The sequence below is a fragment of the Petromyzon marinus genome, chromosome 75, assembly GCF_048934315.1.
Source record: "Petromyzon marinus isolate PM22_M1 ecotype Great Lakes invasive population chromosome 75, UKy_Petmar_22M1.pri1.0, whole genome shotgun sequence".
Lineage (NCBI taxonomy): Eukaryota > Metazoa > Chordata > Hyperoartia > Petromyzontiformes > Petromyzontidae > Petromyzon > Petromyzon marinus.
Genome location: NC_133741.1, coordinates 5,129,368 through 5,148,692, shown reverse-complemented (window position 1 = coordinate 5,148,692; position 19,325 = coordinate 5,129,368). Strand labels below are relative to the sequence as shown.

The window sequence follows — 19,325 nt, the reverse complement described above, 5'->3', positions numbered from 1 at the left end:
GGTCTCTGTGTGATGAGTCTATGGGTCTCTGTGTGGTGAGTCTATGGGTCTCTGTGTGGTGAGTCTATGGGTCTCTGTGTGATGAGTCTATGGGTCTCTGTGTGATGAGTCTATGGGTCTCTGTGTGGTGAGTCTATGGGTCTCTGTGTGGTGAGTCTATGGGTCTCTGTGTGGTGAGTCTATGGGTCTCTGTGTGTGGTGAGTCTATGGGTCTCTGTGTGGTGAGTCTATGGGTCTCTGTGTGGTGAGTCTATGGGTCTCTGTGTGGTGAGTCTGTGGGTTTCTGTGTGGTGAGTCTATGGGTCTCTGTGTGATGAGTCTATGGGTCTCTGTGTGGTGAGTCTATGGGTCTCTGTGTGATGAGTCTATGGGTCTCTGTGTGATGAGTCTATGGGTCTCTGTGTAGTGAGTCTGTGGGTCTCTGTGTGAGACTATGGGTCTCTGTGTGGTGAGTCTGTGGGTTTCTGTGTGATGAGTCTATGGGTCTCTGTGTGATGAGTCTATGGGTCTCTGTGTGGTGAGTCTATGGGTCTCTGTGTGATGAGTCTATGGGTCTCTGTGTGATGAGTCTATGGGTCTCTGTGTAGTGAGTCTGTGGGTCTCTGTGTGAGACTATGGGTCTCTGTGTGGTGAGTCTATGGGTCTCTGTGTGGTGAGTCTGTGGGTTTCTGTGTGGTGAGTCTATGGGTCTCTGTGTGGTGAGTCTATGGGTCTCTGTGTGTGGTGAGTCTATGGGTCTCTGTGTGGTGAGTCTATGGGTCTCTGTGTGGTGAGTCTATGGGTCTCTGTGTGGTGAGTATGGGTTTCTGTGTGGTGAGTCTATGGGTCTCTGTGTGGTGAGTCTATGGGTCTCCATGTGGTGAGTCTATGGGTCTCTGTGTGATGAGTATGGGTTTCTGTGTGGTGAGTCTATGGGTCTCTGTGTGGTGAGTCTATGGGTCTCTGTGTGGTGAGTCTATGGGTCTCTGTGTGATGAGTATGGGTTTCTGTGTGGTGAGTCTATGGGTCTCTGTGTGGTGAGTCTATGGGTCTCCATGTGGTGAGTCTATGGGTCTCTGTGTGATGAGTCTATGGGTCTCTGTGTGGTGAGTCTATGGGTCTCTGTGTGGTGAGTCTATGGGTCTCTGTGTGATGAGTCTATGGGTCTCTGTGTGATGAGTCTATGGGTCTCTGTGTGGTGAGTCTATGGGTCTCTGTGTGGTGAGTCTATGGGTCTCTGTGTGGTGAGTCTATGGGTCTCTGTGTGATGAGTCTATGGGTCTCTGTGTGGTGAGTCTATGGGTCTCCATGTGGTGAGTCTATGAGTCTCTGTGTGATGAGTCTATGGGTCTCTGTGTGGTGAGTCTATGGGTCTCTGTGTGATGAGTATGGGTTTCTGTGTGGTGAGTCTATGGGTCTCTGTGTGGTGAGTCTATGGGTCTCCATGTGGTGAGTCTATGAGTCTCTGTGTGATGAGTCTATGGGTCTCTGTGTGATGAGTCTATGGGTCTCTGTGTGGTGAGTCTATGTGTCTCTGTGTGGTGAGTCTATGGGTCTCTGTGTGGTGAGTCTATGGGTTTCTGTGTGGTGAGTCTATGGGTCTCTGTGTGGTGAGTCTATGGGTCTCTGCACACATGACGCTTGGATAGTTGCCGTACACCTGCCTTTACCACCCATCCACTCATTCACAAATCCACCCACTCATTCATTCACTCACCCATCTATCCACTCACTGACCCACTCATTCATTCACTGACCCATCCATCCAATCACTCACCCGCTCATTCATTCACTGACTCACTCATTCATTCACTGACCCATTCATTCACTCACCCAGCCACCCAATCACCCATCCATCCACTCACTCACCCACTCACTCATTCACTCACCCATCCATCCATTCACTCACCCACTCACTCATTCACTTACCCATCCATTCACTCACTCACCGCTGCAAACCTATCCTGGCTCTGGCTACAACAACATCCGACTGCTGGTGGTTGTGGTGGTGGTAGTGGTGGTTGGTGGTTTGTGGTGGTTGTGGTGGTGGTTGTGAATTTAATCTGCTCTCCCTCAAATATGACGTTACAAAAAGTCAGACCCACCTCTCAAATATGACGTCACAAAAAGTCAGACACCCCCTCAAATATGACGTCACAAAAAGTCAGACCCCCCCTCAAATATGACGTCACAAAAAGTCAGCCGCCCCCTCAAATATGACATCACAAAAAGTCAGACCCCCCCTCAAATGACGTCACAAAAGTCAGACCCCCTCAAACATGACGTCACAAAGCTCTGTCCCCCTCCTCCCCCACACCAAAATAAATAAATAACTAGAGCGCGCTTCGAATCTCTTAAAGCTATCGTCGTCGTCGTTGTAGTTGTGAAGTTAATGTGGCGCTGCTGCAACTTTGATGTTGTGGGAGTCAACATTGATTAGAGAGTGTCAGCAATGAGGCAGAACGTGTTGTCTTTATTCATTTAGTGTCAGCAATGAGGCAGAACGTGTTGTCTTTATTCATTTATAAAGCTGACGTCACGTTCCTCAAACACTCCCCCACCTCGTCACACATCGTCACAAATGTCTCACCACCACCCCCTCAAATATGACGTCACAAAAAGTCAGACACCCCCCTCAAATATGACGTCACAAAAAGTCAGACACCCCCCGTCAAATATGACGTCCCAAAAAGTTAGACACCCCCCCTCAAATATGACGTCACAAAGTCAGACACCCCCCCTCAAATATGACGTCACAAAAAGTCAGACACCCCCTCAAATATGACGTCACAAAAAGTCAGACCCCCCTCAAATATGACGTCACAAAAAGTCAGACCCCCCCTCAAAATGACGTCACAAAAAGTCAGACCCCCTCCTCAAATATGACGTCACAAAAAATCAGACCCTCCCCCCCATCGTCACAAATGTCTCACCACCACCACCCCACCCACCCTCCCCCAAGGTGCGTGACGTCATTTATGTACGACCCCCTAAGTCGCGTAGGGTAGGAAGTTAATAATAGGTCACGACGTTTCGGTCGCAAAAGCAGGCGACCTTCTTCAGGTCGCGATCGATTAAAATCTCTACCCACGTGACTTCCACGACAGAACGAAAAACTTTGGCCAACATTGTAACGTTGCATTATGGAAAATACCAACTCTGACCAAACCCCCCCCCCCCACCAGTTAAACACGAGTGGTACAGTCCAGTAATATGCTTAAGACAGTCTTGGAATGTACCATTAGTGCGATTGTGGTGGGGGGGGATTGGAAGCTAGTAACATCAACAGGTTAAAATTTTCTCGCTGTGGTTTTCACACCCTGATGATGATTGCTGCTTTGTGTTGCAGTCGAAACGTCGTGAGAGTTTTAATGTTTTATATTTTTATTATTTTATTGTTTCCCTATCCACGTGGTGACTTTACCCAAAGAACCAAGAATAATAATGTTATTGTTTTACAATAATTTTATTGTTTTACAATAATTTTATTATTTTATTGTTTCCCTTCTACGTGGTGGTGACTTTACCGAAAGAACCAAGAATAATAATTTTGCTTTATATTTTTATTATTTTATTGTTTCCCTATCTACGTGGTGACTTTACCCAAAGATCCAAGAAAAATAATTTTATTGTTTTACAATAATTGTATTGTTTTATATTTTTATTATTTTATTGTTTCCCTATCTACGTGGTGACTTTACCCAAAGTACCAAGAATAATAATTTTATTGTTTTACAATAATTTTATTGTTTTATATTTTTATTATTTTATTGTTTCCCTATCTACGTGGTGGTGACTTTACCCAAAGAACCAAGAATAATAATTTTATTGTTTTATATTTTTATTATTTTATTGTTTCCCATCCACGTGGTGGTGACTTTACCCAAAGAACCAAGAATATGAATCCCTGCAGTCAAGAAAGCTTTTAATCAAAAATCAACAGGTAACATAACACTGGTAAATTAGAACAATTCCGCCCCTTAAATTCCAGTGGAACATTCCAGGCTGAACGCAAGCATTTTGGAATGTACCATTAGCAATTAGGGGTGGGGGGAGATTGGTATTAATACATCACTTGCTACAGGGGACATAACACTGGGAAATGTGACTAATCCCCCCCCTTTAAATAGCAGTGGTGCATTCCAACTATAGGCTTAACGTAACGATTTTGGAATGTACCATTAGTAAGTAGGGGAGGGGGGGGAAGATTGGTATTAATACATCACTTGCTACAGGGGCCATAACACTGGGAAATTTGACTAATCCCCCCCCTTTAAATAGCAGTGGTACATTCCAACTATAGGCTTAACGTAACGATTTTGGAATGCACCATTAGTGACAGGAGGGGGAAGTGTACTCAACAAATACACATTACAATAAAAAACACGTTTAACCGAACCAATTTACCCCCCCTTTAATCACAAGTGGTACATTCCAACAATAGCAAAATGTTGGATGCCTGGAAGGTACCATTAGTTAAAAGGGGGGGGGGGGGGAATTGATATCTCATCAGCAAACGATAATAATGTAAAAGCTGCAATGCCACCAATCCCCCCCCCACCATAATCACAAGTGGTACATTCCAACAATTGCCAGTTCAAGGCTTGGATCCTGTAATAAACCATTAACAATTTGGGGCGAATTGGACTCAACCAAAATACTATGGGTGGTGGGAGGGGGGATAAGTTCTTAAGCAAACTCATGATAACGCCACCCCTCCCCCTTAGCCAAAAGTGGTACATTCCATCTAAAGGCACAGTAAATTTTTAATGTTGGAATGTACCATTTGCAGTGGGGGGGGGGGGGGGGGGGATGCCGAATCGAACGAACACTTACCAGGAAACCCACATTTTCATCCCCCCATTAATCACAAGTGGTACATTCCACCCAAAGGCACAGCAAATTTTGAACGCTGGGATGTACCATTATCAAAATAGGGGGGTAATGGGAAAGCGTCAAAATCTACCGACATCCAAAATACGGGATAAACCAATTTATCCCCCCCCCCCCCCCCCCATCAATCACAAGTGGTACATTCCAGCCAAAGGCACAGTTAATCTTGAACACTGGGATGTACCATTCACAAGTTAATGGGGTGGATGTGTAGGGGTCGAACTCGACAAACACTCCTTATCAGGAGACCTGACATTCAAAATTCAGGAGAAACCAATTTATCCCCCCCCCATTCATCACAAGTGGTACATTCCAGCCAAAGGCACAGTCAATTTTAAACTCTGGAATGTACCATTCGCAAGATGGGGAGAGGGGGGGGGTGAGTGGGTAGGCGTCAGACTCAACCAACGCCTTATCAGGAGACCTGACATTCAAAATTCAGGAGATACCAATATATCCCCCCTCCCCATTAATCACAAGTGGTACATTCTAGCGATAGGCACCGTCAATCTTAAACACTGGGATGTACCATTCGCAAGATGGGGAGATGGGGGGGGGGTAGGCGTCAGACTCAACCAACGCCTTATCAGGAGACCTGACAGCAACAATTCGGGCGATACCAATTTATCCCCCCCCTCCCCATTAATCACAAGTGGTACATTCCAGGCAAAGGCAGTCAATTTTAAACGCTGGGATGTACCATTCGCAAGATATGAGGAGGGGGGGGGGCGAGTGGGTCGGCTTCAGACTCAACCAACGCCTTATCAGGAGACCTGACAGCAACAATTCGGGCGATACCAATTTATCCCCCCCCTCCCCATTAATCACAAGTGGTACATTCCAGGCAAAGGCAGTCAATTTTAAACGCTGGGATGTACCATTCGCAAGATATGGGGAGGGGGGGCGAGTGGGTCAGCTTCAGACTCAACCAACGCCTTATCAGGAGACCTGACAGCAACAATTCGGGCGATACCAATTTATCCCCCCCCTCCCCATTAATCACAAGTGGTACATTCCAGCGAGAGGCACCGTCAATCTTAAACTCTGGGATGTACCATTCGCAAGATGGTGAGGGGGGGGGGAATGTGGTGATGAAGGTGATTTAGTAATCAGCTCTTAAACAAGCAAACATTCTACACCCCCTCCACTTCAAAGGTGAATGGCACAGTCCAACACTACTCTTAGTGTTGTTAATTGCCACAATAGAATCTCACGTGGCATTGTTTTAAAGAGGCACTGTACACAGCCGACACGCTGCAAGATAGCAAAGAGAAAGGTGCCTCAGGTAGCCCACAAGCTCACTGACTCACTCACTGACTCACTCACTGACTCACTCACTCACTGACCCACTCACTCACTGACCCACTCACTGACTCACTGACTCACTCACTCACTGACTCACTCACTCACTGACTCACTCACTGACTCACTCACTCACTGACCCACTCACTCACTGACCCACTCACTCACTGACCCACTCACTGACTCACTGACTCACTCATTGACTCACTCACTGACTCACTCACTGACTCACTCACTGACTCACTGACTCACTCACCCACTCACCCACTCACTGAGTCACTCACTGACTCACTCACTCACTCACTAACTCACTCGCTGACTCACTCACTGACTCACTCACTGACCCACTCAATCACTTACTCACTGACTCACTCACTCACTGACTCACTCACTCACTGACTCACTCACTCACTCACTGACTCACTCACTGACTCACCCACTGACTCACTCCCTCACTGACTCACTCACTAACCCACTGACTCACCGACTGACTCATTTACTCACTGACACACTGACTCACTCACTAACTGACTCACTCACTGACTCACTCACTAACTCACTCACTGACTCACTCACTGACTCAATCACTCACTCACTGACTCACTCATGAACTCACTCACCCACCCACTCACTCACTGACTCACTCACTCACTGACTCCCCCACTGACTCACTCACCCACTCACTCACTGACTCACTCACTCACTCACTGACTCATTCACTCACTCACCGACTCACTCACTCACTGACTCACTGACTCACTCCCCCATTGACTCACTGACTCACTCACCCACTGACTCACTGACCCACTCACCCACTCACCCACTGACTCACTCACTCACCCACTGACTCACCCACTGACTCACTCACCCACTGAATCACTCACTCACCGACTCACTCACTCACTGACTCACTGACTCACTCCTACACTGACTCACTCACCCACTGACTCACTGACTCACTCACCCACTCACCCACTGACTCACTCACTCACCCACTGACTCACCCACTGACTCACTCACCCACTGACTCACTCACCCACCCATCCCTGCATGTCGTCACCACCACCTCCACCTCCTCATCAAGGCCGTGAGTGGGCAGTTCAAGGCGCTGGGCGATCAGGAAGAGTACCACACTGTACACACACAGACAAAGACAAAGGTCCACCGTGTAGTCTCTAGCAGGCTGCAGGGGCAAGTGCTGTCAGTAGTAGCGAGTAGCAGCACCTACACACAGACAAAGATCCCCCAGGTAGCCTCTAGCAGGCTGCAGGGGCAAGTGCTGTCAGTAGTAGCGAGTAGCAGCACCTACACACAGACAAAGATCCCCCGTGTAGCCTCTAGCAGGCTGTAGGGGCAAGTGCTGTTAGTAGTAGCAGCACCTACACACAGACAAAGATCCCCCAGGTAGCCTCTAGCAGGCTGTAGGGGCAAGTGCTGTCAGTAGTAGCAGCACCTACACACAGACAAAGCTTCCCCCAGGTAGCCTCTAGCAGGCTGTAGGGGCAAGTGCTGTTAGTAGCAGCACCTACACACAGACAAAGATCCCCCGTGTAGCCTCTAGCAGGCAGTAGGGGCAAGTGCTGTCAGTAGTAGCATCACCTACACACAGACAAAGCTCCCCCAGGTAGCCTCTAGCAGGCTGTAGGGGCAAGTGCTGTCAGTAGTAGCAGCACCTACACACAGACAAAGATCCCCCGTGTAGCCTCTAGCAGGCAGTAGGGGCAAGTGCTGTCAGTAGCAGCACCTACACACAGACAAAGCTCCCCCAGGTAGCCTCTAGCAGGCTGTAGGGGCAAGTGCTGTTAGTAGCACCAGCTATGAAGGCCGGCATGGTACACGAGGGGGTGGGTGGTAAGCACCACGCCCGGCCGCCTTTGTCTCCCCAGTGATAGCGATGTTTACTACACACCGCACCAGGTACTCATTTGAGGCTGAGTCGACCTAGGGGAGGCCCAGGACCGGTTCAGATAATCGTCACTGGCGGTGTTGGCTGTGAGCGGGAATCGAACCCGGGTCGCCAGGTTCATAGCGTGGTGAGTGAGTGAGTGGGTGGGTGAGTGAGTGGGTGAGTGGGTGGGTGAGTGAGTGGGTGAGTGAGTGAGTGGGTGAGTGAGTGGGTGGGTGAGAGAGTGGGTGGGTGAGTGAGTGGGTGGGTGAGTGAGTGGGTGGGTGAGTGAGTGGGTGGGTGAGTGGGTGGGTGAGTGAGTGAGTGGGTGGGTGAGTGAGTGAGTGGGTGGGTGAGTGGGTGGTTGAGTGAGTGGGTGGGTGAGTGGGTGGGTGAGTGAGTGGGTGAGTGAGTGGGTGAGTGAGTGAGTGGGTGGGTGGGTGGGTGAGTGGGTGGGTGAGTGGGTGGGTGGGTGAGTGGGTGAGTGGGTGAGTGAGTGGGTGAGTGGGTGAGTGAGTAGGTGAGTGAGTGAGTGGGTGAGTGAGTGAGTGAGTGGGTGGGTGAGTGAGTGGGTGAGTGAGTGGGTGAGTGAGTGAGTGAGCGAGTGAGTGGGTGAGCGAGTGAGTGAGTGGATGAGTGGATGAGTGAGTGAGTTAGTGGGTGAGTGAGTGTGTGAGTGGGTGGGTGGGTGAGTGAGTGAGTGGGTGGGTGGGTGAGTGGATGAGTGGGTGAGTGAGTGGGTGAGTGGGTGAGTGAGTAGGTGAGTGAGTGAGTGGGTGAGTGAGTGAGTGAGTGGGTGGGTGAGTGAGTGGGTGAGTGAGTGGGTGAGTGAGTGAGTGAGCGAGTGAGTGGGTGAGCGAGTGAGTGAGTGGATGAGTGGATGAGTGAGTGAGTTAGTGGGTGAGTGAGTGTGTGAGTGGGTGGGTGGGTGAGTGAGTGAGTGGGTGGGTGGGTGAGTGGGTGAGTGGGTGAGTGAGTGTGTGAGCGAGTGAGTAAGTGGGTGTGTGAGTGAGTGGATGAGTGGATGAGTGAGTGAGTGGTGAGTGAGTGAGCGAGTGAGTGAGTGAGTGGGTGTGTGAGTGAGTGGATGAGTGGATGAGTGGTGAGTGAGTGAGTGTGTGAGTGAGTGAGTGGGTGGGTGAGTGAGTGAGTGAGTGGGTGAGTGAGTGAGTCAGTGAGTGAGTGGGTGAGTGAGTGAGCGATCAGCTGCTGCTTCTCACACCACTTGCCCCCAGAGGCTACCCCGTTGCATTGGGCAGCTTTGCCTGTAGCTGTGTGTTGGAGCAGCTCACCGATAATGATGACGATGATGATGAGAAAAACAGCGATGAGGATAGCCCACATCTGGGGTGGGGGGGAGACACACTCAGGGTACAGCGGAGCTGAGACCCACCCACTACCACCCACTACCACCCACTACCACCCACCCACTACCACCCACTACCACCCACTACCACCCACCCACTACCACCACCCACCCACTACCACTACCCACCCACTACCACCCACCCACTACCACTCACCCACTACCACCCACTACCACCACCCACTACCACCACCCACCCACTACCACTCACCCACTACCACCACCCACCCACTACCACTCACCCACTACCACTCACCCACTATCACCCACTACCACTCACCCACTACCACCCACTACCACCCACTACCACCCACCCACTACCACCACCCACCCACTACCACTCACCCACTACCACTCACCCACTACCACTCACCCACTACCACCCGCTCACCCACTACCACCCACTACCACTCACCCACTCACTACCACCCACCCACTACCACCACCCACTACCACCACCCACTACTACCACCCACCCACTACCACTCACCCACTACCACTCACCCACTACCACCACCCACCCACTACCACTCACCCACTACCACCACCCACTACCACCACCCACCCACTACCACTCACCCACTACCACCCACCCACTACCACCCACCCACTACCACCACTCACCCACTACCACCCACTACCACCCACCCACTACCACTTACCCACTACCACCCACCCACTACCACTACCCACCCACTACCACCCACTACCACCCACCCACTACCACCACCCACCCACTACCACCCACCCACTACCACTCACCTACTACCACTCACCCACTATCAACCACTACCACCCACTACCACCCACTACCACCCACCCAATACCACTCACCCACTACCACCCACCCACTACCACCCACCCACTACCACTCACCCACTACCACCCACCCACTACCACTCACCCACTACCACCCACTACCACCCACCCACTACTACCACCCACCCACTACCACCCACCCACTACCACCCACCCACTACCACTACCCACCCACTACCACCCACTACCACCCACCCACTACCACCACCCACCCACTACCACCCACCCACTACCACTCACCTACTACCACTCACCCACTACCAACCACTACCACCCACTACCACCCACTACCACCCACCCAATACCACTCACCCACTACCACCCACCCACTACCACCCACCCACTACCACTCACCCACTACCACCCACCCACTACCACTCACCCACTACCACCCACTACCACCCACCCACTACTACCACCCACCCACTACCACCCACCCACTACCACCCACCCACCACCACCCACCCACTACCACCCGCCCACTACCACCCACTCACTACCACCTGCCCACTACCACCCACTCACTACCACCCGCCCACTACCACCCACCCACTACCACCACCCACCCACTACCACCCACCACCCGCCCACTACCACCCACTACCACCCGCCCACTACCACCCACCCACTACCACTCACCCACTACCACCACCCACCCACTACCACCCGCCCACTACCACCCACCCACTCACTACCACCCGCCCACTACCACCCACCCAATACCACCCACTACCACTCAATCACTACCACCCACTACCACTTACTACCACCCATCCACTACCACCCACTACCACCCACCCACCACCACCCGCCACCATCACCACCACCACCATCACCCACTACCACCCACACCACCACCACCCACTACCACCCACACTACCACCCACCCAATACCACCCACTACCACTCAATCACTACCACCCACTACCACTTACTACCACCCACCCACTACCACCCACCCACTACCACCCACTACCACCCACCCACCACCACCCGCCACCATCACCACCACCACCATCACCCACTACCACCACCCACCACCCACCACCACCACCTCCACTACTACCACTACCACCACCACCACCCACACCACCCACACTACCACCCACACCACCCACACTACCACCCACCTTACAGTTTCTCCACCACCCACACCACCCACCCACACCACCCACCTTACAGTTTCTCCACCACTACTACCACCACCACCACCACCCACACCACCACCCACACCACCACCCACACTACCACCCACCCACCCACACCACCCACCTTACAGTTTCTCCACCACCACCACCACCACCCACACTACACCCACACCACCACCCACACTACCACCCACACCACTACTACCATCCACACCACCCACCTTACAGTTTCTCCACCCACACTACCACCACCCACCTTACAGTTTCTCCACCCACACTACCACCCACCTTACAGTTTCTCCACCCACCCCACCCACTACCACCCACACTACCACCACCCACCTTACAGTTTCTCCACCCACCCCACCCACTACAACCCACACTACCACCACCCACCTTACAGTTTCTCCACCACCCACACTACCACCCACCACCACCACCCACACTACCACCCACACCACCACCACCCACTACCACCCACCCACTACTACCACCCACCTTACAGTTTCTCCACCCACACTACCACCAACCACCTTACAGTTTCTCCACCCACCCCACCCACTACCACCCACACTACCACCACCCACCTTACAGTTTCTCCACCACCCACACTACCACCCACCACCACCACCCACACTACCACCCACACCACCACCACCCACTACCACCCACACTACCACCCACCCACTACCACCCACTACTACCACCCACCTTACAGTTTCTCCACCCACACTACCACCCACCTTACAGTTTCTCCACCCACCCCACCCACTACCATCCACACTACCACCACCCACCTTACAGTTTCTCCACCCACCCCACCCACTACCACCCACACTACCACCACCCACCTTACAGTTTCTCCACCACCCACACTACCACCCACCACCACCACCCACACTACCACCCACACCACCACCACCCACTACCACCCACACTACCACCCACCCACTACTACCACCCACCTTACAGTTTCTCCACCCACACTACCACCACCCACCTTACAGTTTCTCCACCCACACTGCCACCCACCTTACAGTTTCTCCACCCACCCCACCCACTACCACCCACACTACCACCACCCACCTTACAGTTTCTCCACCCACCCCACCCACTACCACCCACACTACCACCACCCACCTTACAGTTTCTCCACCACCCACACTACCACCCACCACCACCACCCACACTACCACCCACACCACCACCACCCACTACCACCCACACTACCACCCACCCACTACCACCCACTACCACCCACCTTACAGTTTCTCCACCCACACTACCACCACCCACCTTACAGTTTCTCCACCCACACTACCACCCACCTTACAGTTTCTCCACCCACCCCACCCACTACCACCCACACTACCACCACCCACCTTACAGTTTCTCCACCCACCCCACCCACTACCACCCACACTACCACCACCCACCTTACAGTTTCTCCACCACCCACACTACCACCCACCACCACCCACACTACCACCCACACCACCACCACCCACTACCACCCACACTACCACCCACCCACTACCACCCACTACTACCACCCACCTTACAGTTTCTCCACCCACACTACCACCACCCACCTTACAGTTTCTCCACCCACACTACCACCCACCTTACAGTTTCTCCACCCACCCCACCCACTACCACCCACACTACCACCACCCACCTTACAGTTTCTCCACCCACCCCACCCACTACCACCCACACTACCACCACCCACCTTACAGTTTCTCCACCACCCACACTACCACCCACCACCACCACCCACACTACCACCCACACCACCACCACCCACTACCACCCACACTACCACCCACCCACTACCACCCACTACCACCCACTACTACCACCCACCTTACAGTTTCTCCACCCACACTACCACCACCCACCTTACAGTTTCTCCACCCACACTACCACCCACCTTACAGTTTCTCCACCCACCCCACCCACTACCATCCACACTACCACCACCCACCTTACAGTTTCTCCACCCACCCCACCCACTACCACCCACACTACCACCACCCACCTTACAGTTTCTCCACCACCCACACTACCACCCACCACCCACACTACCACCCACACCACCACCACCCACTACCACCCACACTACCACCCACCCACTACCACCCACTACCACCCACTACTACCACCCACCTTACAGTTTCTCCACCACTACTACCACCCACACTACCACCCACTACCACCCACTACCACCACCCACACTACCACCCACACCACTACCACCCACACCACCCACACTACCACCCACTACCACCCACTACCACCCACCTTACAGTTTCTCCACCACCACCACCACCACCCACACCACTGCCACCCACTACCACCCACTACCACCACCCACACTACCACCCACACCACTACCACCCACACCACCCACACTACCACCCACTACCACCCACTACCACCCACCTTACAGTTTCTCCACCACCACCACCACCACCACCACCCACACCACTGCCACCCACTACCACCCACTACCACCCACCACCCACCACTACCACCACCCACTACCACCCACTACCACCCACACTACCACCCACTACCACCCACCCACTACTACCACCCACTACCACCCACACTACCACCCACTACTACCACCCACCTTACAGTTTCTCCACCACTACTACCACCCACACTACCACCCACTACCACCCACACCACCCACACTACCATCCACTACCACCCACCTTACAGTTTCTCCACCACCACCACCACCACCACCCACACCACTGCCACCCACTACCACCCACTACCACCCACCACTACCACCACCCACTACCACCCACTACCACCCACTACCACCCACCCACTACCACCCACCCACTACTACCACCCACTACCACCCACACTACCACCCACTACTACCACCCACCTTACAGTTTCTCCACCACTACTACCACCCACACTACCACCCACTACCACCCACACCACCCACACTACCACCCACTACCACCCACCTTACAGTTTCTCCACCACCAACACCCACACCACTGCCACCCACTACCACCCACTACCACCCACCACCCACCACTACCACCACCCACTACCACCCACTACCACCCACACTACCACCCACTACCACCCACCCACTACCACCCACCCACTACTACCACCCACTACCACCCACTACTACCACCCACCTTACAGTTTCTCCACCACTACTACCACCCACACTACCACCCACTACCACCCACACCACCCACACTACCACCCACTACCACCCACCTTACAGTTTCTCCACCACCACCACCCACACCACTGCCACCCACTACCACCCACTACCACCCACCACCCACCACTACCACCACCCACTACCACCCACTACCACCCACACTACCACCCACTACCACCCACCCACTACCACCCACCCACTACTACCACCCACTACCACCCACACTACCACCCACTACTACCACCCACCTTACAGTTTCTCCACCACTACTACCACCCACACTACCACCCACTACCACCCACACCACCCACACTACCACCCACTACCACCCACCTTACAGTTTCTCCACCACCACCACCACCCACACCACTGCCACCCACTACCACCCACTACCACCCACCACCCACCACTACCACCACCCACTACCACCCACTACCACCCACACTACCACCCACTACCACCCACCCACTACCACCCACCCACTACTACCACCCACTACCACCCACACTACCACCCACTACTACCACCCACCTTACAGTTTCTCCACCACTACTACCACCCACACTACCACCCACTACCACCCACTACCACCCACACCACCCACACTACCACCCACTACCACCCACCTTACAGTTTCTCCACCACCACCACCACCCACACCACTGCCACCCACTACCACCCACTACCACCCACCACTACCACCACCCACTACCACCCACTACCACCCACACTACCACCCACTACCACCCACCCACTACCACCCACCCACTACTACCACCCACTACCACCCACACTACCACCCACTACTACCACCCACCTTACAGTTTCTCCACCACTACTACCACCCACACTACCACCCACTACCACCCACACCACCCACACTACCACCCACTACCACCCACCTTACAGTTTCTCCACCACCACCACCACCCACACCACTGCCACCCACTACCACCCACTACCACCCACCACCCACCACTACCACCACCCACTACCACCCACTACCACCCACACTACCACCCACTACCACCCACCCACTACCACCCACCCACTACTACCACCCACTACCACCCACACTACCACCCACTACTACCACCCACCTTACAGTTTCTCCACCACTACTACCACCCACACGACCACCCACTACCACCCACACCACCCACACTACCACCCACTACCACCCACCTTACAGTTTCTCCACCACCACCACCACCCACACCACTGCCACCCACTACCACCCACTACCACCCACCACCCACCACTACCACCACCCACTACCACCCACTACCACCCACACTACCACCCACTACCACCCACCCACTACCACCCACCCACTACTACCACCCACTACCACCCACACTACCACCCACTACTACCACCCACCTTACAGTTTCTCCACCACTACTACCACCCACACTACCACCCACTACCACCCACACCACCCACACTACCACCCACTACCACCCACCTTACAGTTTCTCCACCACCACCACCACCACCACCCACACCACTGCCACCCACTACCACCCACCACCCACCACTACCACCACCCACTACCACCCACTACCACCCACACTACCACCCACTACCACCCACCCACTACCACCCACCCACTACTACCACCCACTACCACCCACACTACCACCCACTACTACCACCCACCTTACAGTTTCTCCACCACTACTACCACCCACACTACCACCCACTACCACCCACACCACCCACACTACCACCCACTACCACCCACCTTACAGTTTCTCCACCACCACCACCACCACCCACACCACTGCCACCCACTACCACCCACTACCACCCACCACCCACCACTACCACCACCCACTACCACCCACTACCACCCACACTACCACCCACCCACTACCACCCACCCACTACTACCACCCACTACCACCCACACTACCACCCACTACTACCACCCACCTTACAGTTTCTCCACCACTACTACCACCCACACTACCACCCACTACCACCCACACCACCCACACTACCACCCACTACCACCCACCTTACAGTTTCTCCACCACCACCACCACCCACACCACTGCCACCCACTACCACCCAATACCACCCACCACCCACCACTACCACCACCCACTACCACCCACTACCACCCACACTACCACCCACTACCACCCACCCACTACCACCCACCCACTACTACCACCCACTACCACCCACACTACGACCCACTACTACCACCCACCTTACAGTTTCTCCACCACTACTACCACCCACACTACCACCCACTACCACCCACTACCACCCACTACTACCACCCACCTTACAGTTTCTCCACCACCCACTACCACCCACTACCACCCACACTACCACCCACTACCACCACCCACCTTACAGTTTCTCCACCACCCACTACCACCCACTACCACCCACACTACCACCCACTACCACCACCCACCTTACAGTTTCTCCACCACCCACTACCACCCACTACCACCCACACTACCACCCACTACCACCACCCACCTTACAGTTTCTCCACCACCCACTACCACCCACTACCACCCACACTACCACCCACTACCACCACCCACCTTACAGTTTCTCCACCACCCACTACCACCCACTACCACCCACACTACCACCCACTACCACCACCCACCTTACAGTTTCTCCACCACCCACTACCACCCACACTACCACCCACTACCACCCACTACCACCACCCACCTTACAGTTTCTCCACCACCCACTACCACCCACACTACCACCCACTACCACCCACTACCACCCACTACTACCACCCACCTTACAGTTTCTCCACCACCCACTACCACCCACTACCACCCACACTACCACCCACTACCACCACCCACCTTACAGTTTCTCCACCACCCACTACCACCCACTACCACCCACACTACCACCCACTACCACCACCCACCTTACAGTTTCTCCACCACCCACTACCACCCACTACCACCCACACTACCACCCACTACCACCACCCACCTTACAGTTTCTCCACCACCCACTACCACCCACTACCACCCACACTACCACCCACTACCACCACCCACCTTACAGTTTCTCCACCACCCACTACCACCCACACTACCACCCACTACCACCCACTACCACCACCCACCTTACAGTTTCTCCACCACCCACTACCATCCACTACCACCCACACTACCACCCACTACCACCACCCACCTTACAGTTTCTCCACCACCCACTACCACCCACACTACCACCCACTACCACCCACTACCACCACCCACCTTACAGTTTCTCCACCACCCACTACCACCCACACTACCACCCACTACCACCCACTACCACCACCCACCTTACAGTTTCTCCACCACCCACTACCACCCACTACCACCCACACTACCACCCACTACCACCACCCACCTTACAGTTTCTCCACCACCCACTACCACCCACTACCACCCACACTACCACCCACTACCACCACCCACCTTACAGTTTCTCCACCACCCACTACCACCCACTACCACCCACACTACCACCCACTACCACCACCCACCTTACAGTTTCTCCACCACCCACTACCACCCACACTACCACCCACTACCACCCACTACCACCACCCACCTTACAGTTTCTCCACCACCCACTACCACCCACTACCACCCACACTACCACCCACTACCACCACCCACCTTACAGTTTCTCCACCACCCACTACCACCCACACTACCACCCACTACCACCCACTACCACCACCCACCTTACAGTTTCTCCACCACCCACTACCACCCACTACCACCCACACTACCACCCACTACCACCACCCACCTTACAGTTTCTCCACCACCCACTACCACCCACACTACCACCCACTACCACCCACTACCACCACCCACCTTACAGTTTCTCCACCACCCACTACCACCCACCACCCACCACTACCACCACCCACTACCACCCACACTACCACCCACACTACCACCCACTACCACCCACTACCACCCACACTACCACCCACACTACCACCCACACCACCCACACTACCACCCACTACCACCACCCACCTTACAGTTTCTCCACCACTACTACCACCACTACTACCACCCACACTACCACCCACTACCACCCACACTACCACCCACTACCACCCACTACCACCACCCACCTTACAGTTTCTCCACCACCCACTACCACCCACTACCACCCACACTACCACCCACTACCACCACCCACCTTACAGTTTCTCCACCACCCACTACCACCCACTACCACCCACACTACCACCCACTACCACCACCCACCTTACAGTTTCTCCACCACCCACTACCACCCACTACCACCCACACTACCACCCACTACCACCACCCACCTTACAGTTTCTCCACCACCCACTACCACCCACACTACCACCCACTACCACCCACTACCACCACCCACCTTACAGTTTCTCCACCACCCACTACCACCCACTACCACCCACACTACCACCCACTACCACCACCCACCTTACAGTTTCTCCACCACCCACTACCACCCACACTACCACCCACTACCACCCACTACCACCACCCACCTTACAGTTTCTCCACCACCCACTACCACCCACTACCACCCACACTACCACCCACTACCACCACCCACCTTACAGTTTCTCCACCACCCACTACCACCCACACTACCACCCACTACCACCCACTACCACCACCCACCTTACAGTTTCTCCACCACCCACTACCACCCACCACCCAC

At 54.2% G+C, this 19,325-nt stretch overlaps 1 long non-coding RNA gene across 1 annotated transcript in view; it reads right to left on the bottom strand.

The window, feature by feature from the left end:
• Positions 1–3,887: 3,887 nt before the first annotated feature.
• LOC142907149 (uncharacterized) overlaps positions 3,888–19,325 on the bottom strand; it is a 33,495-nt gene continuing 18,057 nt past the window's right edge. Inside the window, exons 4-5 of the long non-coding RNA XR_012930841.1 lie at positions 9,352–9,403; positions 3,888–7,307 (exon numbers count right to left, since the gene is read on the bottom strand). This is a non-coding gene — a long non-coding RNA (uncharacterized LOC142907149). The remainder of the gene's footprint in view (positions 7,308–9,351; positions 9,404–19,325) is intronic.